General features: G+C 39.1%; 1 pseudogene; it reads right to left on the reverse strand.

The window, feature by feature from the left end:
• Positions 1-12,985: 12,985 nt before the first annotated feature.
• LOC100717455 (CD209 antigen-like protein E) lies at positions 12,986-24,954 on the reverse strand (annotated as a pseudogene).
• Positions 24,955-25,664: the final 710 nt, after the last annotated feature.

A 25,664-nucleotide genomic window follows, 5' to 3' on the forward strand; every position in this document is an offset into this window, starting at 1 on the left:
TCTTCTTTGTAGGTAAGGACTTAATTATATTTTCAATTTCATTAATAGAGATTGGGTTACTCAGCAGTTTTGCATCTTCTTGATCTAGCTTTGGAACTTCATATGTTTCTATATTTTTTTTTAATTTAAAGATAGAAGAAAAAAGAAAAAAGAAAGGACATGAAAAAACAATGCAGTAAAAAGGTACAGATAATACAATATTTCTAGAAAAAATATATACAGTACGAAATCACCAATTAATAGGTTACATATTATCTTCCAGAAACAGTTGTCCATATCACTAAATTAAATCATATAAAGTGAACATTCATACAGTGAAGTTGGAGACAGTTCCGTTCAGTAATCAAACAAAAGCTCAGTTATATGGTTTTCCATCCTACACACTCGAACATGCGTGCGGTTATATCCTTTAGTCCACCTGGCTTTCCTCTCTTTTTTACAGTAACAATTAGACTTTTAGGGTTTTATTACTCTCACGGTTCTTATTACTTTTTTGAAGAGAATAAAACCAAATGTGACTAAGCAAAACAGAGTCAGTTAGAACAGAAGGGGGGGCATAGCATATAATACAAAAATAGAATACCACGTGAACAAAAGTGGTTGCCATTGTGCCTCTTGTTATAGTCATAACCAAAATAAAACTACACCCAGACATATAATAATCACCATCCCAGAAATCCAACACAGGAATAGATTATTAAAAGCTGTCAGAGAGAAAAGACAGATCACTTATAAAGGAAAACCTATCAGAATCACAGCAGACTTCTCATCACAAACAATAAAGTCAAGAAGAGCATGGAGTGAAGTATTCCAGATCCTAAAGCAAAATGATTTCCAACCTAGACTGATGTATCCTGCAAAACTATCATTCAAAATTGATAGTGAAATACGATACTTCCATGACAAAGAACAGCTGAAGAACTTCATGAACACCAAACCAACCCTGCAAAAAGTACTGAAAGACAGTTTACATACCCAAAGGAAAAAACCACTAAGCAAAGCAGATAATTAAACAGAACAGAAAGATAAAGATGCAACAGCAGAGAGATAACATGTCACCAATAAACCAGCATTTAACAGTAACAACCATTAATGTAAATGGTATCAATGCACCAATCAGACTGGCAGAATGGATCAAGAAACAAAATCCATCCATATGCTGTTTACAGGAAACCCATCTGAGCCAGAAGGATACTCACAGACTGAAAGTCAAAGGATGCAAAACAATACTTCATGCAGCAGGAATCCAAAAAAAGGCAGGAATAGCCATTTTGTTTGCAGACAACGTGAACTTTAAACCAACAATCACCATAAAGGACAAAGAAGGTCACTACGTACTTGTAAGGGGAAAACTCCAAGAGGAAGAGATAACTATCTTAAATATATATACCAAACTCCAGAGCACCCAGTTATATAAAAAAACTATTAACAGAAATGAAAACTCAAATTATCAGTAACACAGTTGTAACAGGAGAGCTTAATACGTCATTGACACCAAGGGACAGATCAACCAGACAGAAAAAGAGCAAAGAAATAACAGAACTGAATCACACTTGTGAACAAATGGGTTTGATAGACATATACAGAATGTTCCACCCAACAACATCAGAATACACATTTTTCTCAGCAGTACATGGATCATTCTCTAAAACAGACCATATATTAGCTCTCAGAACATATGTAAACAAATGCAAAAGAGTTGAAATCATCCCTTGCATGTTATCGGATCATAGCACTCTGAAATTAGAAATTAATGATAAAAGATACTGCAAAAATCCCACAAACACATGGAAACTGAATAACACACTTTTGAGTAATCAGTGGGTCACAGAAGAAATTAAGGAAGAAATTAAACAATACCTAAAAGAAAATGAAAATGCAGATACAACTTACCGGAATTTGTGGGATGCAATGAAAGCCATCCTCAGAGGAAAATTTATTGCACTGAGTTCCCACATCAGGAAAACAGAATGAATACAAATAAATAACTTGATGCTACACCTCGAACAGCTAGAAAAAGAAGAGCAAGTCAAGCCCAAAGCCAAAAGAAGAGAGGAAATTATAAAAATCAGAGCAGAAATCAATGCAATAGAGACTAAGAAAACAATCCAAAGAATCAATGAATCAAAGAATTGGTTCTTTGAATGAATAAATAGAATCGATAAGTCCCTAGCCAACCTTATTTTAAAAAAGGGAAGAAAAAGCTCAAATTCATGCAATAAGAAATGAAAAAGATGAAATCACTACAGACCCAATAGAAATACAGAAGATCATCAACACCTATTTCAAAAACCTCTACTCTCAAAAGCTTGATAACACAGAAGAAATAGACAGATTCTTAGAAATATATGAAGTACCAAAGCTAGATCAAGAGGATGTAAAACTGTTGAATAACCCAATCTCTGTTAATGAAATTGAAAATGTCTTTACCCACCAAGAAGAGCCCAGGCCCAGACCAATTCACTGCAGAATTCTACAAGAAATACAAAGAAGACCTAATGCCGACACTCCTCAAACTATTCAATGAAATTGAAAGGGAAGCAATCCTTCCCAAGTCATTCCTGGAAGCAAATATTACTCTAGTACCAAAACCTGAGAAAGACCCAACTGAAAAAGAGAACTATAGACCGATCTCCCTAATGAACACAGATGTAAAAATCCTCAATAAAATATTGGCAAATAGGATGCAGCAAATCATCAAGAAGATTATACACCATGACCAAGTGGGATTCATCCTAGGATTGCAAGGATGGTTCAACATACGTAAATCAATAAATGTAATCCACCATATCAATAAAGCCAAAAATAAGAATCACATGATCATTTCTATAGATGCAGAAAAAGCCTTCGATAAGGTCCAACATTTATTCATGATAAGTACTTTACAGAAAATTGGAATAGATGGTCTTTACCTCAATATAATAAAGGCATTTATGACAAACCAACCGCCAGCATCATACTAAATGGCCAAAAATTGAAAGCCTTTACTTTAAAATCAGGCACAAGACAAGGATGTCCTTTATCACCACTCCTATTTAATATAGTACTGGAGGTACTAGCCAGAGCAATTAGGCAAGAGAGAGAAATAAAAGGGGTAAAGATAGGAAAAGAAGTTAAATTATCATTGTTTGCAGATGACATGATACTCTACATAGAAGACCCCCTAAACTCCATGGAAAGACTCTTAGATACAATAAATAAATTCAGTAATGTGGCTGAATACAAAATCAATACTCAGAAATCAATAGCATTCCTATACACCAACAACAAAATCACAGAGAGGGAAATAAGGGAAACCACACTCTTCACATTAGCGAGCAAAAAAATGAAATATTTAGGAATTACTCGTATGAAAGAAGTGAAAGACTTATACAGGGAAAATTATAATACACTGAAAAAAGAAATTGAAGATGATCTCAGAAAATGGAAAGACATCCCTTGCTCATGTATAGGAAGAACAAACATTGTGAAGATGGCCATTATCCCAAAACTATTGTACAGATTCAATGCAATCCCAATAGAAATACCGTCAACATACCTTATAGATCTAGAGAAATCACTCCTAAATTTCATCTGGAAGCAGAAGAGTCCTAGAATAGCAAGGGCAATTCTAAGCAGCAAAGATAAAGCAAGAGGCATCACAATCCCTGACTTGAAATTATAGTACAAAGCAACAGTAGTAAAATCAACATGGTACTGGAATCAAAACAGAGCCGAAGATCCATGGAATAGATTAGAAGATACAACCACAACTACAAACAGACTCAACCACCTTATCTTTGAAAAAGGAGCCAAGGAGGTTCACTGGAAGAACGACAGTCTCTTTAATAAATGGTGCTGGAAAAACTGGTTCTCCATTTGCCGAAAACTAAAGCTAGACCCATGTCTATCACCATGTACTAAATTAAAATCTAAATGGGTCAAAGATCTGAATATTAAAACAGAAACACTAAATCTATTGGAAGACAAATTGGGTAGAAACCTTGGAGACATAGGAGTAGGTAGAGAATTCATGAACAGGACTCATACCGCACATGAAATACTTCCCAGAATCAATAACTGGGACTACTTCTTATTACAAAGTTTCCACATGTCAAAAGAAATCTCCAGCATAGTGAAAAGAAAACCCACAAACTGGGAGAAGATTTTAGTGAACTCTCTCTCAGACAAGAGACTCTTGTCTAAAACATATAAAGAATTTTAAAAAACTCAGACCCCCAAAATTCAAAGATCCAATCCAAAAATGGGAATCTGAGATGAATACGCACTTCTCAGATGAAGAAATGCAAATGGCAAATAAATACATGAAAAAATGTTTATCATCATTGGTCATTAGAGAAATGCAAATTAAAACCACACTGAGATACCATCTCACTCCTGAAAGAATGGCCAGGATCAAGAAAACCAACAACAACAAATGCTGGAAAGGCTGTGGGGCAAAAGGAACTGTCCTACACTGTTGGTGGGAGTGTAGACTGGTGCAGCCTTTGTGGAGGTCAGTCTGGAGATTTCTCAAAAAGCTGGGATTGGAAGTCCCATTTATTCCAGCTATTCCACTTCTAGGCATATTCCCCAGAAGAATTATAAGCATCATACCACAGTGATATATGTGCACCTATGTTTATAGCAGCACAATTTGTAATCGCCAGATCTTGGAAACAACCCAAGTGTCCATCAACTGAGGAATGGATAAAAAAGTTGTGGTATTTCTATACAATGGAGTATTAGTCAGCTATAAAGAAGTATCACATTGAGATATTTATCAATAAATGGGCACAGCTTGAGACCATACTCATAAGTGAAATAAACCAATCTCGCATGTGTGAATACCGAATAGTTTCCCTAATGTAAGTAATGATTCAAATGTATAAAAATATGTGGTAATCATGATTCCCCATTATGTGGCCTTGAAGCCTTTTAAAGTTTTCACTTATTAATTGGAAAGGCTTTATTCTGGGCTTCTTGATATGGAAATATTTGTAGCTATAATATATGAAGTTTTATTTAAATATTTCAAGGAAAAAGACAGACACTATGGTAACTACTATTAAGTTGGGTTATTTGGTGATGAAGCCCTAGGTTGCTGAAACAGTCATGCTTTGACCTGTATTGTTATATTGTTATGTCCTGTTTTATCTCAATCTCTCCCTTATTCGTTAAAAAAATTATTTATTTCTTATGTTTGTTTTAATTAAGGGGAAAAATTAAAAAATTAGCAGGATATATAATAGTAACATTTTTGATTTCCTATTAACTTGTTTTGAAGTCCTGTAATATCCCACAATGTTGCTTTGACTGATTAGAGTCTGTTCCATTCTGTATGATAGTATCAAGTTTCAGGGTATAGGCAACTACTTTGAAGGCAATAAGATTCACTAAGATGCCCATTGTGGTTTGACTATTGTCTCCTTTGGAAGTCCTGTAATGTTTACAATGCTTAATTTTTATTGGTCTTGTTCTCTACTGTTTTGTTCAACTTTATAATATCTAATGAGATAGACAATTCTTTTTAAGGAAACAAGAGACAACGTTGATAACCATTGTTGATAACCTTGTACTCTGTTTTACATCATGTGCTGTCTATCCTTGGTTTTGACTGACAGCTCTGTTGTGCCATATTTGACTTTATTCTCTCCCCCTAAAAAAGTAATAAGAACTAAGGAGTAATAAAACCCAAAATGTGTAAATTTTGTTGTAAAAAAGAGAGGGAAAAAAAGACTCTAAAGGATACAACAGCAAGTTTGTTTAGTGGTGTTAAATAGCTGACCATATTAATGTTTTTGGTTGGATTATTGAACACAACTGTCTGCAGTCTCACTGTTTGAATGTCCACTTTGTATCCTTTGATACTGTGATTTGAGCAACTATCTCTAAGATGATAATATGTGGTCTATTAACTGGTGATTTCTTACTATTGTTTGTGTGTGTGTGTGTGTGTGTGTGTGTGTGTGTGTGTGTGTGTAGTTCTGTATTACTTGTACCCTTACACCGCTTTGTTTTGTTTTGTGTTTTTCTCTTTTTCCTTTTAAATAAAATTTTAAAATATAAAGAAGGTCACTACATACTAGTTAAGGGAAAACTTCAAGAGGAAGAGATAACTATCTTAAATATGTATGCACCAAATTCCAGAGCACCCAGCCATACAAAGCAAATATTAACAGAAATGAAAAATCAAATAAGCAATAGCACAATTATAACAGGAGACCTTAACACACCATTGACACCAAAGGACAGATCAACCAGACAGAAAATCAGCAAAGAAATAACAGAACTGAATCACACCTGTGAACAAATGAACTTGATGTATGCAGAGTGTTCCATCCAAAAATATCAGACTATGCATTCTTCTTAGCACTACATGGGACATTCTTAAAATATACTATATACTAGCCCACAGAACACATTGCAAAAGAGTTGAAATTATCCCATGCATGTTGTCAGATCATAGCTCCATGAAACAAGAAATTAATGATAAAAGAAACTGCTAAAACACCACAAATACATAGAAACTGAATAATACAGTCTTGGGCAATCAGTGGGTCACAGATGAAATTAAAGAAGAAATTAAACAATACCTAAAAGAAAATGAAAATACACATATAACTTACCAGAATATGTGGGATGCAATGAAAGTTCACCTCAGAGGAAAATTTATTGCACTGAGTTCCCACATCAGGAAAACAAAATGAACACAAATAAAAACCTGATGCTATGCCTCAAAAATCTAGAAAAAGAAGAGCAAGTCAACCCCAAAGCCAAAAGAAGGCAGGAAATTATAAAAGTCAGAGCAGAAATTAATGCAATAGAGACTAAGAAAACAATCCAAAGAATCAATGAATGAAAGAGTTGGTTCTTTGAAAGAATAAATAAAATTGAAAAGCCTCTAGTACACCTTATCTTTAAAAAGGAAAGAAAAAGCTCAAATTCATGCAACAAGGAATGAAAAGGGGGAAATCACTACAGACTGTGAAAATACAGATCATCAACACCTATTTCAAAAATCTCTACTCTCATAGGATTGATAACACAGAAGAAATGGACAGATTCCTAGAAACATATGAAGTACCAAAGCTGGTCAAGAGATGTAAAACTGCTGAATAACCCAATTTCTATTAATGAAATTGAAAATGTAATCAAGTCCTTACCTACAAAAAAGAGCTCAGACCCAGACAGCTTCACTGAGGAATTCTACAAAAAAATACAAAGAAGACTTAATGCCAACACTCTTCATACTCTTCAATGAAATCTAAAGGGAAGGAATTCTTCTTAAGTCATTCCAGGAAGCAAATATTACTCTATTACCAAAACCTGAGAAAGACCCAACAAAAAAAGAGGATTCCAGGTCAATCTTCCTAATGAACATAGATGCAAAAATTCTCAATAAAATATTAGCAAACAGGGTGCAGCAAATCATCAAGAAGATTATACACCATGACCAACTGGGATTCATCCCAGGCATGAAGGGATGGTTCAAAATACATAAATCAATAAATGCAATCCACCATATCAATAAACCCAAGAGTAAGAATCACATGATCATCTCTATAGATGCAGAAAAAGCTTTTGATAAGGTCCAACATTCATTCATGATAAGACCTTACAGAAAATTGGAATAGATGGACTTTACCTCAATATGATACAGGCCATCTATAACAAACCAACAGCCAATGTCTACTAAATGACCCAAAACTGAAGACCTTTACCTTAAAATCAGCACAAGAGAAGAATGTCCCTTATCACTGCTCCTATTCAACATAGTACTGGAAATACTAGCCAGAGCAATTAGACAAGAGAGAGAAATAATAGGAATAAAAAATAGGAAAAGAGGAAGTTAAATTATCATTATTTGCAAATGACATGATACTCTACATAAAAGACACCCAAAACTCCATTGAAAGACTCCTACATATAATAAATAAATTCAGCAATGTAGCTGGATACAAAATCAATACTAAAAAATCAATAACATTCCTATACATGAACAACAAAGTCACTGAGAGAAAAATAAGAGAACCCACACCCTTCACACTAACATCCAAAAAAACTGAAATACTTAGGAATTAATCTCATGAAAGAAGTAAAAGATTTATACAGGGGAAATTATAATACCCTGAAAAAAGAAATTGAAGGTGATTTCAGAAAATGGAAAGACATCCCTTGTTCATGGATAGGAAGAATAAATACTGTGAAAATGGCCATTCTCCCAAAACTGTTACACAGATTCAATGCTATCCCAATGAAAATACCATTAACATACCTCATAGATCTAGAAAAACCACTCCTAAAATTGATCTGGCCCTGGAAGAGACCTAGAATTGCAAAGGCAATTCTAAGCAGCAAAGGCAAGGCAGGAGACATCACAATCCCTGACCTGAAGTTACATACTGTAATAAAATCAACATGGTACTGGAATAAAAACAGATATGAAAATCATTACAATAGAGTAGAAGATACAACTGCAAATACAAACACACTCAACCACCTTGTCTTTGATAAAGGGGTCAAACACATTCACTGGAAGAATGACCATCTCTTTAATAAATGGTGCTGGAAAAACTGGCTCTGTATATGTCAAAAACTAAAACTAGACCCATGCCTATCACCATATACTAAATTAAAATCTAAGTGGATCAAAGATCTACATATTAAAACAATCACTAAATTTGTTGGAAGACAAGGTAGGTAAAAATCTTGAAGATATAGGCATAGGTAGAGAATTTATGAACAGGAATCAAACCATGTGGGAAATACTTCCCAGAATCAGTAACTGGGATCACATCTTATTAAAGAGTTTCTGTATGTTGAAGAAATCTCCATCATAGTAAAAAGAAAACCCACAAACTGGGAAAAATTCATAGTGAACTGTCTGTCATACAAAGGACTTCTGTCTAAAACATATAAAGAATTGAAAAAAATCAGACCCCCGAAATTCGAAGACCCAATCCAAAAATGAGCATCTGAGATGAATACATAATTCTCAGATAAAGAAATACAAACAGCAAATAAATACATGAAAAAATGTTCACCATCATTACTCGTTAGAGAAATGCAAATTAAAACCACACTGAGATTTCATCTCACCCTGAAAGAATGGCCAGGATCAAGAAAACCACCAACAACAAATGCTGGAGAGGCTATGGGGAAAAAGGAACTCTCCTGCACTGTTGGTGGGAGTGTAGACTGGTGCAACCATTGTGGAGGTCAGTCTGGAGATTTCTCAGAAACCTGTGATTGGAAGTCCCATTTGTTCCAGCTATTCCACTTCTAGGCATATTCCCAGAACTGAAAGCATCATACCACAGTGATATATGTGCACCCATCTTTATAGCAGCACAACTTGTAATAGCCAGATCTTGGAAAGAACTCAAGTGTCCATCAACTGAGGAATGGATAAAAAAGTTGTGGTATTTTTATACAATGGACTACTACGTAGCTATAAAGAAGGATCACACTGAGATATTTATAAATAAATGGATGTTAGTTGAGACCATACTCATAAGCTAAATAAATCAAACTCACATGTATAAATACCACATAGTCCTCTCTAGTGTAAGAAATGGTATGAGTACAAAAGAGTTTATGGTAATCATGATTCCCCATTACATTGCTTTGAAGCCTTTTATAATATTTTCATTAATTAGTTGGAATCATTTTATTGTTTTGTTTGATTTTATTATGTGTGATGATATGAACTGCTATTTTGAAGAAAACAAGATATTGTGGCATCCACTGATGATTTAATATCATTTTGCTTTGAAGTTATACCATGATTTTGTTCTTCTGTTTCCACTGGTTCTATCATGTTGTGTATTATTGGATTTTCATATGTGTGATGGTATAAACAAATTTTTTATGGAAAAGGAGATAATATAGTAGTCATGGTTCATTTTCTGTTATTTGGTTCTAAATGCCCTGTAATACTTTCATTCTCTTGAATAGTTTTATACCACTTTGTTATGTTTGATATTATTGTATGTGAAGGTATGCTCACCTGTTTCAAAGAAAAAGACATTAGGGTAGCTACTGTTAATATCCAGTTGTCTTGTGGTGAAGTGCTGTGTTGCTTACATTGTTCTGTTGTGATCTGCTTTGTTCTGACCTCTTTTGTCTTAATCTCTTTAAAATAAAAAAATAGATTATTATATTTTTTAATGTGGTTAAATTGTTTCCTTTTTCCTTTTATAACTTTTATTTCAATGAATTCAGTTAATTAATTAATTAATTAATCTGCTACTTTGTTTTACAACAGGGTCTTGCTACATTACTAACGTGCCCAGGCTGGATGTAACTTGCAGTCTTTCTGCCTCAGCCTCCCAGAGTTCTGAGATTATAGGTATGTGCTATCATTCCTGGCAATTAAATTATCTTCCTCAGAGACATTTCTTTCTTCTTTGTAAGCTATGCAGTTTATAATTGAAGACTTCATCAGATTATGTATTCAAATTCTGCCAATATGTATTCATTTCTAGATGACTATGGATTTTTTTCCTCCCAGGCAAATTTTGCAATTTACTATTTATTTGTAATGTTGATTCTTTCAAATGCTAGAAGAATGCACTGCTAGGCATGATGGCACACTCCTACAATCTCGACACTTGGCAGGCTCAGGCAAGAGGTTCATCATGTGTTTGAGGCCAGCCTGTACTACATATGAGATCCTGTCTCAAAACAAAACAAGAAGATATGCATATGTGAACATCATACTGTCACTGTAGTGTAAAGCTGAAAGAGTAAATAAGATCCAAAATGTACAATAGATACTGTAAAATGGGAAGAAACTTCAAAAGGAAAGAGAAACTGGGATGGAGGAATGGAGAAAATCAGGAAAGGAAATATATATATATATATATATAAAAGTTAGGCTAGTTATACTACTAATGTTTCTTAGTTCACTGAAAAAGAAAGTTTTATGCTAATATTGTTTGGACAACTAAATACTAGTATCTTGTACTTTGAGCAACTAATTTAAAGTTAACAATACTCAATGTATTAACCATTGTTACCCTCCTATTAACTTATTGTGAAACTTTGTTTTAATTTTTTTCTCTTTAAAGTAGAAACAAAATGAAATTAAAACACAAAAAAAGAATGCATTTAAAATATTCTTCCCCCTAAATATGTGAAGTGATGGATGTTAATCAGACTGATTTGGTCATTTTACAGCATGTACAATACAACAAAACACCACAGTGTACCCCATAAATATTTCCAAGTATGTTTGTCAATTGAAAATGTAAAAGTAAAATTGAAAAGTTAAATTATTCAGTCAAAGGATGGTCAATCATAAAGTGTGCTAAGTGAATCTAATTGTGGAGGGTCCAGTGGTCAGACAGCTCCAGGTTACTGTGTGGTGATCTCCTTGGACTTGGAACACGCTCCTCACACCCTCCACTGATCAACCCTGGAGCACACTACGGGAGTGTCAGTCACCAGCCACCTCAGTCCTGGAGTCTAGAGACCCCTCCCTTGCCTACACGCCTGTCCAACTGTGTCCTGACCCCAATCTCAACAGGTTCTACACGATTGGGACCTGACAGAGCCACTGCACATACTACATCAGTGTTGGCTTGAGAAGTTCCAAGGGATCCACTTTCTGACCACTCCATTCATTCCACAAAATCACACATTTACAGGTGACTAATTGAACATCTACCATTTGACAATACAGGAGAGATGGTAATAATGAAAAGGATTCTGCTATCACATAGTCTATAGTCCGACAAAGGGAGTCTCACTTGGAAAAAAAAAAACAAAGAAAAATATATCACAGTGATACAAGCTACCCAGAAAATAACCAAGAAAATTAAAGAAGTCTAGAAAGGCCAAGAATCATGGAAAGGATGAAAAGGACAAAAGAGAAATATTTAATCAAAAAGGCACCAGGCCCTGATGGTTTTATAGCTTTGTTTGCTAGGACAAGTTTGGTGTCTCCTACCTCCCATCAGTTCGTGGTCTGTATTGTTCACTAGGGATTGAACTCAGCAGATTTCATACTGAACTGTATCCCCAATCCCTTTTCTCAAAAAAGTAATTTGGGACAACCTGGCTAAATTTCAGCTTTAACTTTTTTTTCTGAGACAGGGTCTCTCTATGCAGTTCAGGCTGACCTTGAGCTCACTTGGTAGCACACATTGGTCTTGAATTTACACGGATCCTCCTGCATCAGCTTCCTGAGTTCTGGGATTACAGACGTGAGCCACCACGTCCAGTTTGGGCTTTAACTTTTGATCTTCCTATTTTGGCCTTCCAGAGTGCGAGTATGGTATGAACCACCAGTTTGGACTTTTAGTTTTGACTCAGGGGACTTTGGTTGGCTTCTCACTCAGGGCCTGCCTTGTCTCCAGCTGGCTTAGCCACTCCCTAAACCCTTAGAGCCTGACAAGAGCATGGACCGTGTAGGGAGAGACAGGAAGGCAGGTGCACGAGGCGCAGGGCAGGAGGTGTGGTCCCTGTGATGCCTCCTGGAGGGTCTTTTGTGGCACCATGCAGCCTGGTGAGGATTCCAGGGCCTGCTCGCCCCCTGCCCACTGCCCACTGCCCAGTGTCACCTGCTGAGAGTGAGCAAGGGTGTAAGAGGCACCAGGGATCACAACAGTAAAATACTATGTTTCTGTTGTATCCACCAAGTTCGCAGTAATTTATTACTGGAGGGCCCCAACACCCATATGCACATCTACAAGGAATGCTGTTTTTTTATATGAAGACAATCATAAAACTTCAGTGAAGAACCTTTTAAGGAATCTGAATGAATAAATGTTTCATGAATTAATGCATGAGAGAGAGGAGACAAATGGAAAAAAGGGGTAATAGATTATCAAACACACTGATCAAACCAGTCCCAGGAACATAAAATATATACTAGCAGAACAGAAGATATTAAAAGAGGACAATATACTAGTGAGTAGCAGGTATATTACTGCTACATAGTGGTTAAAACAGTAGCAAGGAAACAAGATGGCTAGAATAAAATATCTCATCCCATGCATCAATTTCCATTTCATCTCACTGTTTCATTTCACCCATTGGAGTAGGGGATGGAGACTACATGGTGTCCCAGTGAATGCACAGAGGGACTGAGGCCACCCAATGTGGGAGGAGGGATAAACTTTGCTCCACGAAGGAAGGGGTCTGAGGAGAGAGGTTTCAGAGTTTCAAAGATCTCCCTGCAAGACCAGTGGGAGCTCAGAAGGACATTGGGGATGGGGAAGAGTGAGCAGAGGCTGCTGGCCTCAGGGGGCAGAGGCAGCAGAGACCCTCAGAGACCAGGGCAAGGAGTCAAGGGCTTTTCACAGATCCAGAAGTTCTGTGCAGTGCATCTATTGTCACTCCAGGTATTCTCAGCCAGTTGCACGCAGCCCTGGTTGCCATCGTTGTTGGGTTCTCCATCTTTCCAGAAGCTGTGGACACCAGCAGAGAAAGAGAGAGGGAGAGAGGAAGAGGGAGAGAGAGTCATGAGCCATGACTTATGAAAGGCCATTAACCCACCCTCGGATGAGTTGTCCCTGGGCTTTGTTGGTGAACGTCTATGTGTCAGCCAAACAGTGCTCAGAAATTCAGGACAACATTGTGCAAAAACATGCATTCAAACTTCACCACCATGAGAGTCAGTACCACACATTCAAATGTGGATTCTGGGGATAGCTGTTAGGGCTGGGAGATCAGAAGCCCCCTGGGGAGGGTGGAGTCTGTGTTTAGGAAGTTCCATGGTCCATTGCTGATAACCTGGGCTGAGATTGGTGTGGTCTTTCCCCTGCTCACCCCTTTCTGGGCACTGTCCCTGGAGAAGCCTCACCTGAGCTGCAGCAGAGTGTTGTCCACCCAGTGCCAGGAGCCCTCTTTGTTGTGGTCACTGAGGCCAATCCACATGACATGACTTTTCCTGATATCCCAGTAGCTCAGGAATCTCTGGGTGAGAGAGGACCTCTTAGTGCCACCTGTCCCTGGCTGCCAGTGTCCCCATGGTGCCCTGCCAGGAGCCCCCAGGCACTGAAAAGTGCATGCTTGCTGTGGACATGTGCACTAGTGCTCATACACACAAGCAAAAGTGTTTACTTGTGCCTCGGTTCACAGCTGCACCAAGGGAGGAATTGTGCTGGCGGGATCTCTCAGGTGCACTGAATTTTTCCGGTCAAAATACAACTCTCATATGTGCTCCCCCTCCCGAGCTTTCCCTAAGCTCAAAATGAGTCCCCCTCCAGGAAGCTTCCTGGCTGTGTCTCCTCCAAGCCAACGCTAGCTGCATACCTGGACCACAGAGAAAGGAAGCAAACACCTTTCTTAGACTTGTTCCAACCCAGGCAGACCCTTGCACAGCTCACCTGCTCTGCAATGCTGTTGATGATCACCAGGTGGCTCCCATGGCCTGGCAACAGGAGACAGAAGAGTCCCAGCTGCCCAGTGTCCTGGAGAAGAGGTAGCAGCTTCCCTGGAAGGGCTCCCAGTTCCAGGGACATGGACGGCACAGGTGAGCTGGGAAGCAGGACTGTGGTCAGGACAGAGCTCTGCCTCCGCCAACAGTGTTGGGATCCCAGGGATGGGGGCCCTTGGTCAAGTGTCAGCTCAGACCTTAAGAAGCTGGAGGCCACAGAGGATGGGTCACAGCCTCTCCTAATACCCCCACTCCTTCCCAATCCAAGCATCAGACCCTTACCCAGGGAGGCATTGATCTGGCTCAGCTGCTGCAGACTTGAGTGTACCGGGCCCTGAGAAGCTGCAGCTAGAAGATAAGGGTTTCAATCATAAAGCCTTTATGGTATGTGGGGGGGGGGGCAGAGAAGATCCCCGTGAGAACATTAGCTCTGGATCTCACAGTGACCTGAGGGAGCATTTTGCAGAATGGAACATGGAAGCCCACTCAGACTTGCCCAGCACTGCTAGCACCCACCCTCCTCCTGCCGCACCCCACCACCCATGGATAGTCCTCATCACACAGCCTCAAAGGCCCCTCCCAGGCAGGACCTCCCTGCCCCAGGCCTCACCCAAGCTGAGGTTCTCCTCATGGTCCTGAGCCTCTACCTGGGGGGACTTGGGGATCCTGGAAACTGCAAGAGAAAACAGACACTCGCTGTACGCAGGACCCCATGCCATGATCAGCTAGCTCCAAGATATCTAGGTCCTGAGCCCCACTGGGCAGGAAGATGAGTTCATTTCACAGATGGAGTCACAAGTCCAGAGAGGACAAGGACCTTTCCGGTCACTCAAGAAAGAACGTGCATCTCAGCAGAATCAAGCCTGTTGGGCTTGGGATCAGGGCAAAGATCATCCCAGCTGCAAACTGAGGCCCTGAGTGCGAGCCCTAGAACCCCACGCCCAAAGCAGAGGAAAGGTGTCAAGGGACACAGGCAGGTGTCCAGGGGCCAGTCCCCTCTCTTGACTCACCTTGAACCAGCATGGTCACCAAAAGCAGGAAGCAGATGGTCAGGGAGAGGATGAGCAGCAGCAACAGAAGCCAATGGGCTCGGAGCACTGCAGGGCCAGGGGACAGGCAGAACTGGGGCTTGGGGACAGACCTGGGTCCTCTCTGCCATGCTGGACAGGACCCTCTGCAACCCCAACCGCAAGCGATACACATGGTACCTGGAAAGCTCACTGGCCGGTGAGTGGACACCTCAAGATCTTTCTGGGTGAATCTCTGTCCTTCAAAAGTATCCTTCTCTGAATAAGCAGAACACAGTCAACTGTGGATGCTCAGCTGCTTCCCCAGCCCCAGCATGGAGACCTGAACGGGCCCTGCCCTCCCCAGCAGCAACCAGAGAGTGTCCAGCCTTACCAGGGCCCCTCGACACTTTAGGCTCATGCTCTCCCGCCATCTCCTGCATCTCTCTTCTCCTCTTCTGGGCCTCCAGCTGGACTGTGGCTTTTATAAGCCCCCGCTTTGCCCTCTGCAGGAACCACCTCCCTGCCCGGGCCATTCTTCCCTAACTCAGGAAGAAGAACAAGGAACAAGATGGGGATGCCAACTCCACCCAAAAAAGGGATGGAGAGGATCAGTGAAGAGCCGGACACAGCTGGGGAAGGGTTTCAGGGTGGGGCATGCGCTTGCTGTGAACTCTGGGTCCAAGGGCACTATTGCAACTCACACTGAGTGTGGGGGCTTTGAGCCTGTCTTGGGCTCACCATGAGGTTAGCACAGTGCACTGGCAATGAGTACAGATCCCATACTCCTGCCATATCCTCAACTGTGACAGCCCTAAAGATTCAGATATTGCTCCCGATGGCCCCCAGGACACTGCTCCCTACTTATCCTTCAGGATAGAGTGGCCTCTGACCTGCAGGTGCCCACAGCCAGTTCTTCCTGGCTGTCCCAGGTGACCAGAGGGTCACTGAGGCTCCCCACCTCCTCGCAGGAGAGGAAGTCCTGGGAAGACCCTCAGGCTCCCAGCCGGGGAGCACTGTTCATCTGCAGATGTGAAGAATCCCACAGTGCACTCACCCTAGACAAGGCAGCTCCGTAACCACGCTCGGCCGTGACAACAGTGGCAGTTTCTGCACAGTGTCTGAACACAGACCTATGGCACGTCCAAGTCATGGCCTGAGCCGAGTGTCCCCCTGTGCTCATTGAGAGGGTCCACCCTTCTGTCAATACATCTGGGCTGTCATCCCAAGCTCTCATAAATGAAACAGCTTATAAATGACAGATCTTTCTCCAAGTCCTGGACGTTGGGAAGTCCTAGGTTGAGGTGCCAGCAGATTTTGTGGCTTTGGGAGCTCATTCCCCACTGTGCAGGTGGCTTCTCCTTGCTGCACTCTTGCATGCTCAAGAAAGCTCTCCAAGGTCTCTTTCCCTGAGGAGCATGCCTTCAAAATTCATTCACGCTATAGATGTATTAGTTCTTTATTCCTTTCAAGAGCGTTGTGGCTTTGCTGAACCCAGAGTTCTTGATTGACAGTGTTTTTGCAGCATTTTAGTGGTACTGTCCTACTGTCTTCTCATGAGCTTGTGTCTAAGAGGAAATCCACTTTTTATGTTTGGGAGCCCTCTGTCCACAGAGAGAGGCTTCCCTTGCTGCTTTCAGGATTCTCTCTTAGTCTTTGCTTTTTACCATGATGTCTCCAGGTGTGAATCTCGCTCAGTGGCTCCTGTGTGGAGTCGTCTGAGCTCTGCATGTGAAGATGTACATTTTTCATGTTTAGTCATTGCTTCAGTTCTCTTTCTACCCCTTCCTCTACCTCTTCTCCCTCCAACTAACTCTGTGGGTTGTTGGCATTCTCGATGGGCTCACACCAGTCTATGAGGCTCTGCTTATTTTTCTTCATTGTTTTTCTTCCTGTCCTTCAGACTGGACAGTTTCAATTGACCTCTGTTCTGATCTGAGTCTACTCTACCTGTTCACATCTACGATGAGACAGTGCTGTACTGAAGCAGGCCTTGTAGAACAATACCCCTCAAACTCGTCCTCTCTACCCCTGTAGCCATAACTTCTTGTTCCAGAATAGATGAACTTGGCAACTCTGCCCTGTAAACAAAGTGCATGCCATTTTGTTCCTGCAGGATTCATAAGGCCCTGCCTTCTTTGGAGGCTGACTTATTAATTGCTCTGTCTTCTGTACTCTCATTCGCTCCCTGGCTCCAGTTTCTAAAAACTCCCTGCCCTGCAGCCAAATGTGTAAAACTAGAGCCTTTCTTTTATCCTGGTGCTCACCCATTTTGGACATCAGAAGGTCAAACTGAGCCAGTGTGTGCCTAAAACCCAGTAAATTTTGCCACACTAGTCTCACTGATCTCTTGGATTCTGCAACAGTGTTTAACTCAGTTAGTGTAGTTTTCAACTTTAGTATTTTTATTGTCTCTTTTAATAATTCCCATTTCTTTGTTGACATTCTATATTTGGTGAAATGTTGTTCTCATACTTTTCTTTAGTTTTTAGATATGGTTGCTGTTAGCCCTTTACCACTTTAAAATAGCTGATTTAAGACATGATCTCTCAAATAACTACAGAGATTACCAAAATTCACACGATGCTTAGCGATGTTAGAACAGACATGGGTAAAAAAAAAATAGATGAGTTTAAGCAAATTATGAAAATGCAGCATAGGAATGAAATGAAATTCATAAATCAGATTCAAGCAGATATCCAAGAGAATAAAAACTTCATTGAAAGTATTCAAAGCAGATTAGGCCAGCATGAGGACAGGATCTCAGATGCTGAAGGCAGGATTGCAGTTAGTAACCAGGAAAACAAAGATTTCTCAAAACTAGCAAGGAGCTATCAGAAATCGCCAGCAGCTGTTAGATGAAGAATAACTTAAGATTAATTGGAGTCAATGAACAAGCATGAGATGCACAAATGACATTAAAAACATGTTCACAGACATCATGGAAGAAAACTTTCCTGGTAGAGCAAAAACACAAATAAGTGACATACAAATAAATGAAGCATATAGAACTCCAATTAGCAATAATCAAATCCAGGCATATCATAGTCAAGATTCCAGAAATTCAACACAAGGATAGAATCTTAAAACTGTTAGGGGAAAAAAAAAACCCAAATCACTTATAAAGGAAAGCGCATCACAATCACAGCTGACTTCTAAGCACAAACTCTCAAGTCAAGGAGAGCTTGGAGTGAAGTAATCCAGGTTTTAAAGAAAAACAACTTTCAACCCAGATTTGCAGACGTATTCTGCAAAACTGTTTTTCAAATTGATGGAGAAATAAGAGACTTCCATGACAGAGAACAGCTGAGGAAATTTATGACCACCAAACCTGCACTTCAAAATGTTCTAAAGAACATTCTAGAAAGAGACAATAAGGATTACATCTCCATGAACTTCAGCAGAAGGAATCCACCAGGGAAGGCAAACAATTAGAGGGAAGGAACACGAGGAGGAGCCAACAGCAGGAAAATAACATCACAAGGATAAGTCAATACGTATCAGTTTTAACCATCAATGTTAATTTATCAGTTCACCAGTCAAAAGACACAGACTGGCAGAATGGATCAAGAAGCAAGATCCAGCAATATGCTGCATACAAGAAACTCATTTAATTAAAAAAATTCATAGACTAAAAGTCAAAGGTTGGAAAACTATACTCCATGCAACAGGAACTCAGAAACAAGCATGGATAGCTATTTTATTTACAGACAAAGTGAATTTCAAGCCAAGTCTGATTAAGAGAAATGAAGAAGGTCATTACATTCTTGTGAAGGGAACAATCCAAGAGGAAGAGATAACAATCACAAATATTTATGCAACAAATACCAGTGCATCCAGCTATATAAACAATTACTAACAAGCATGAAAAAAATCAAATAAGCCCTAATACAATTGTAGTGGGAGACCTCAACACCCTGCTGTCACAAAAAGACATATCAATTATATAAAAAGCCAATAATGAAGTATTAGAACTAAATGAAACTTTTGAACAAATGGACACAGTAGATGTCTATAGAGTGTTCTACCCAACAATATCAGAATATACATTCTCTTCAGCTGTACATGGGACATTATCCAAAATAGACCATATACTGGCTCATAGAACAGGCTTAAGTAAATGCAAAAGACTAGCATTATCCTATGCATACTATTAGGCCACAGTGCAATGAAATTGGATATCCCTAGCAAAGGAAGTCATAAACACATGGAAATTACATAGCACCCTGCTAAACAATCAGTGGGTCATAGAAGAAATTAGACAGATTTTACAGTTGAATAATAATGACAATACAACACATTCAGAACTTGTGGGGCAACAATGAAAGTAGTCTTAAGAGGGAAGTTTAAATACCCATAGTATTACCCATAGTAAGTACCCATATCAGGAAAGCAGAGCAAGAACATATAAACAACTTAATATTGCACCACAAACTTCTAGAGAAAGAAGAGCAGGCTAAGCCAAAAGCTTCTATATAAAGGAAGAAATTATAAAGATCAGAGCAGAAATTAACACACTGGAGACTAAAATAACAATACAAAGAATCAATGAGTTGATTCTTTGAAAGATTAAATACCATTGGCAAATCCTTAGCCAATCTTATCCAAAAAAGGAAAGAAAAGACTCAAATCCACACAACTAGGAATGAAAAGTGTGAAATCACAGTAGACCTTGCAGAAATCCAGAAGATCATCTATCCCTACTTTGAAAACTTGTATTCTAACAAGATGGAAAACACAGAAGAAATAGACAGATTTCTAGATACATAAGAATTACCAAAGCTGAGTCAAGAAGATTTTAAAAATCCTAAATAACCCAATATCAATGAATGAAATCAAGGATGTAATTAAAAACCTAACAACAAAGGAAAGCCCAGATCCAGATAGACTCACTGCTGAATTCTACAAGAAATTTAGTGAAGACTTGACACTGCTACTTCTCAAACTCTTCAGTGAAATTGAAAGGGAAGCAATACTCCCAGATTTATTCCTGGAATCAAGCATTACTCTGATTCCAAAACCAGGGAAGGACCCAACTAAGAAAGAGAATTACATACCAATCTCCCTAATGAACATAAATGCAAAAAAAATCCTCAATAAGATACTGGCAAACAGACTGCAACAAATCATCAAAAAGATTGTACACCATGATCAAGTGGGATTCATCCAAGGGAAGCAAGGATGGTTTTACATATATATATTACACCATATTATGAGAACCAAGGACAAAAATCATATGATAATCTCAATAGATGCATAAAAATCTTTTGACAAAGGCCAGTATACATTCATGATAAAAGCCCTACAGAAAATTCGAATAGATGGTCTTTATCTCAATCTGATAAAAGTCATCTGTGACAAACCAACAGACATCATATTAAATGGACAAAAACTGAAAGATTTCACTCTAAAGTCAGGAACAAGGCATGCATGTCCACTGTCTTCACTCTTATTCAACATAGTCCTGGAAGCTTTACCCACAGAAATTAGACAGAGAAAGAAATAAAAGGAATAAAGATAGGAAAGGAAGAAGTTAAACTAGCATTATTTGCAGATGACATGATACTCTACTTAGAAGACCCCAAAAACTCCACCAAAAGACTTCTGGATTTAATAACCAAATTCAGTGACATAACTAGATACAAAATCAACACTCAAAAATCAATAACTTTCTTGTACATGAATAACAGACTCACTGAGAGAGAAATTAGGGAACCAATACCTTTTACAATAGCATGCAAAAAATGAAATACCTAGCAATCAATCTAACAAAGGGTGCAAAAGACCTCTACATTGAAAGCTACAGTACTCTGAAAAAAGAGATTGAAGAGAATATTAGAAAATGGAGAGATATTCTGTCCTCTTGGGTAGAAAGACCCAATACAGTGAAAATGGCCATACTTCCAAAACTGTTATACAGATTCAGTGCAATACCAACCAAAATTCCTATAGCATATCTCACAGAATTAGAGAAAACATTCCTAAAATTCATCTAGAACCAGAGGAGACCTAGAATAGCAAAGGTGATCCTGGGCAATCCAGACAAGACAAGGGCATCACAATCCCTGACTTGAAATTATCTTATAAAGCTATTGCTATAAAAATGGTGTGGTACTGGCATAAAAACAGACCTGAAAATCAATGGAATACATTAGAAGATGCAGAAACAACTGCCAATATACTCAGCCACCTTATCTTTAACAAAGGAGCCAAACACAGTCGCTGGAAGAAACACAGCATCCTTAATAAATGGTGCTAGAAAAACTGGCTAGAAACACATGCCAAAGATTAAAACTGGACCCATATCTTTCACCATGTATTAAGCTAAAATCAGGGTGGATTAAAGATCTTAATATTAAAACAGAAACATTAAGTCTGCTGGAAGATAGAGTAGTTAAAGCTCTAGAAGACATCAGTGTAGGCAAAGACTTTAGGAACAAAAGCCAGTTGCATAGGAACTATCACAAAGAATCAACAACTGGTATCTCACCATACTAAAAAGCTTTTGTCAGTGAAAGAAACCACCGACAGAGTGAAGAGACAGCCCAAAACATGGGAGAAAATGTTAACCAGCTGTTCCTCAGATTAATATTGAGAACATATAAAGAACTCAAAATATCATTCCCCCCAGATTTAAAGATCCAGTCCAAAAACAGGCATCTGAGATGAACACACACTTGTCAGATGAAGAAATATAAGCAGCAAATAAATATGTGAAAAAATGTTCAGGATCACTGGTCTTTCAAGAGATGCAAATTAAAACAACACTGAGATTCCCCCTCATCCCAGAAAGAATGGCTGGTATCAAGAAATCAACCAATAGGGGCTGGGGATTTAGCTCAGCGGCATAAGCGCCTACCTTGAAAGCAGGCAGTCGTGAGTTCGATCCCTGGTACCGATAAAAAGGAAAAAGACAAAAAAAAAAAAAAAAAAAGAAAGAAAGAAAGAAAGAAATCAACCAATAACAAGTGCTAGAGGGAGTGTGGGGGAACAGGAAAACCCTTCTCCTCTGTTACTGGGAGTGTAAACTGGCCACTGTGGGAAATCAGTGTGGGGATTCCTCAAAAAACTAGGACTGGAGGTCCCATTTGACCCAGCTATTCCCCTTCTGGGTATCTTCCCAAAAGGATTAAAAACATCATTCCACAGTGATATATGTGTGCCGATAGCAGCACAGTCTACAACAGCCAGATCTTGGAAACAACCTAAATGCTCATCAACTGAGGAATGGATAAAAAAGATGTGATATTTTTATACAATGAGTACTACTCAACCATAGAGAATGATAAACTGAACACTTTTATAGGTAAATGGATGCACCTTGAGAACATACTCATTAGTGAAATAAATAAGATACACATGTGTACACATATTATCTCATTACTGGGACAAGCTGAAAGAAAAAACATGTATATATGTATTTAAATGTATATAAAAATAGCTAAGATAGTTATACTACTGATTTCTCTGAGTTTGCTAAAGAGAAAGATTTGTACTGGTATTTTTTGGATAATTAAAGGCAGATGCCTTGTGCTCTGAGTGAATGATTTGGGGATGACAATGTGCAATGTAAGTACCATTGTTGCCCCCGATTGACCTGCTTTGAAATTTTGTTGCAGTTTTTCTTCTCCTTTTTCTTTCCTTTTTTTATTTTAAAGAGTATAAAACAGAATAAAACCATTCAAAACAAACTGGTATAAAAGATACAGGACTTCAAAACATTGTAAAACAATAGTTACCATAATACTTTTTTAATGTCTTCAAAATATCTGCAGATAGTAGTAAGAACTATGGGAGTAATAAAACCCAAAATGTGTAATTGTTATTGTAAAAAGGAGAGGAAAAGAAAGTGCTCTAAAGGATATAACTGCATATGTATTTAAGCGTGTAGGATAGAAAACCATATTGCTAAGTTTTTGTTGGATCATTGAACAGAACTGTCTACAATCTCACTGTATGAATGTCCACTTTGTATGCTTACATTTTGTAATTTGGACAACTGTTTCTAAGATGACAATATGTAACCTGTTAACTAGTGATTTCTTACTGTTTATTTTTTGAAATTCTGTATTACTTGTACCCTTTGCATGTTTGCAATGCACATTTACCCTCCTTGTGTGAAGTTGGTATCCGTACACAGTACATCTTATTTCTTTTATTTAATCCCCATTTCCTCCCTTCCCTCTCCACTCCCTCCATTTCTTGGACCCTCTCCACTTGCAAAAGAACTATTCCTCTACTTCCCATTACATATTTTCTATTTTGTTCCTTATTTATATATGAGTTTATTATATAAGAGAAACATTTTGCAATTTAAGTTGGTGTGTCTGATTTATTTCATTTAGCATTATGGTCTCAGTGTGCATCTGTTTTCCTACAAGTGACTCAGGTTTGTCTTTCTTTGTGGCAGGTAGTACTTCAGTGTATGCAAAGACCACATTCTCTTTATCAACCCAGCCAGGGCATTTGCAGCTTTGCTTTAGCCTTCTCTTCCTGCTAACACAGAGGCTCAAGGCCAGCCAGAGATGAGTGCTTAGGGCTCTACCTGCTCTTTCCTAATCATGGATACCTGTGATTCCCAAGAATTTGTCAGAACTTTTCAAAGCTCCTAAGGAGATCTAATTATTTCCTGTTGTTTGTTGGTTAGAAAGGAAATGAAATCAGTATGCCAAAGGGATTCCTGCATATCCATGTTTATCATGACACTGGAGAATAGCTAAGATATGGGGCCAGCTTAGGTGCCCATCAACAGATGAATGGATAAAGAAAACGTGTATATGCAAAACGGACTATTATTAAGCAGTAAAGAATAAAATCCTGTGTCATTTGCAGCAAAATAGGTGAAAATGGAAGGCATTATGTGAAGTGCAATGGAACCAGACACACAAGGACAAATATCTTCTTTCTCTTATGTGAGAAGTAAGAAAACCAACCCTTCAAAGTAAAATGGTGATTTCTAGAAATTTAAATGGGTGGAAAAAGAGATTGAATTTGATATGTGCTGTATGCATGTGTCAAAATCTCACCCTACATCCAGTTAATACATCCAATTAATTTGTGTCGATAAATTTGTAAAATATATTTTTGGTTGGGCTGTCATTGGTCCCAACTTTTGTCCATCACTTCAGGGAGCTGCAGCATTGAGTCATTTGACAGTGACCTCAGGGACAGTCCTTCAGCATTGGGTAGGGCCACAGGTGGTGAAGTAAAGACCAGCGTTTCAGAACAGAAGTCCCAGGAAACCACACACAGCCAATAACGGCTCCTTGCGGGGAATAAAGCTTTGAATGAGTGGCAGCTCTGTTCCCCTTTCTATTTCAAGAATCTGGACATCTATTTTTCCTTTTGGGGTGCTACGCCACAACCCAGGGCTCGTGCATGTTAGGTCACTGTTCTGTGGTGAAGCCGTGACCCCAGTCCTGGACTGCTATAATTTCCATGTTAATTTTTCAAATGTGGGGTTCCACGGTGCCACTTTCTTGTGGTTTATGAGGACGCATGTGTGGTACATAATGTTTACATTCCTTGTGTGGAGTTGGTGCGTGCCCAGAGTATAGGCTGCCTCCTGTGTTCCGTCCCTCATCCTGTCCCCCCCCCCCCCCCCGCCATCGCTTGGCCCACTTCCCCTTTGAGAACGACCTCTCTCCCTCCTTCCTACCGCTGCTCTTTTGCTCTTTACTTCTGCTCTGGGTTTCGCACTTTCACACATGCGCACAACACATTTGGATCCTCGCTGTCCCCTGGTTGTTCTCTCCGCCCCTTCCCTTTTCCTCTCTGTTTGTCTGGTGTTCTCCCCTCTGCTGTCTTGCTATCTTTTTTCTCCCTACATCCCACATATTAGAGAAAACAGGCAACACTTGCTGAGCTGCTATTTTGACTTCTGAACTGAAAAAAACAGAGAATAGGATAGGGGTGAGTTAAAATTCTCCAGAGCTTGCTGGTTTTGTTTTTGTTTTTTCTTTGTGTGAGATTTCCTTAACTAAATATAGCACTTCTGATTGCTGTAAACTTTGGTTAATTTCCAGAGTTCTGAAAAAAATGTTGATTTTTGTCAAATCATGCCAGGTTTTTTTTTTTTTTTGTTCCTTTTTGTAGAAAGGGAAGTTTTACTTTGCCATCTTGCTGACATTTCTCTTTCATTTTTCTCTTGATTTTGGCAGTGGATTCTTATGACCCATGTCTATCAGTTTTTTGCTGATTAGCATTTAATTCCTCTCTGGCCCAGCTAGACCTTGCAGGCTTTGCCAGCTTCATCCTATGTTGTGGCTTGTATGTAGGTGCACACCACC

The sequence above is a fragment of the Cavia porcellus genome, unplaced genomic scaffold, assembly GCF_034190915.1.
Source record: "Cavia porcellus strain 051 isolate PalLab524CR breed Dunkin Hartley unplaced genomic scaffold, mCavPor4.1 scaffold_17, whole genome shotgun sequence".
Classification (NCBI taxonomy): Eukaryota; Metazoa; Chordata; class Mammalia; order Rodentia; family Caviidae; genus Cavia; species Cavia porcellus.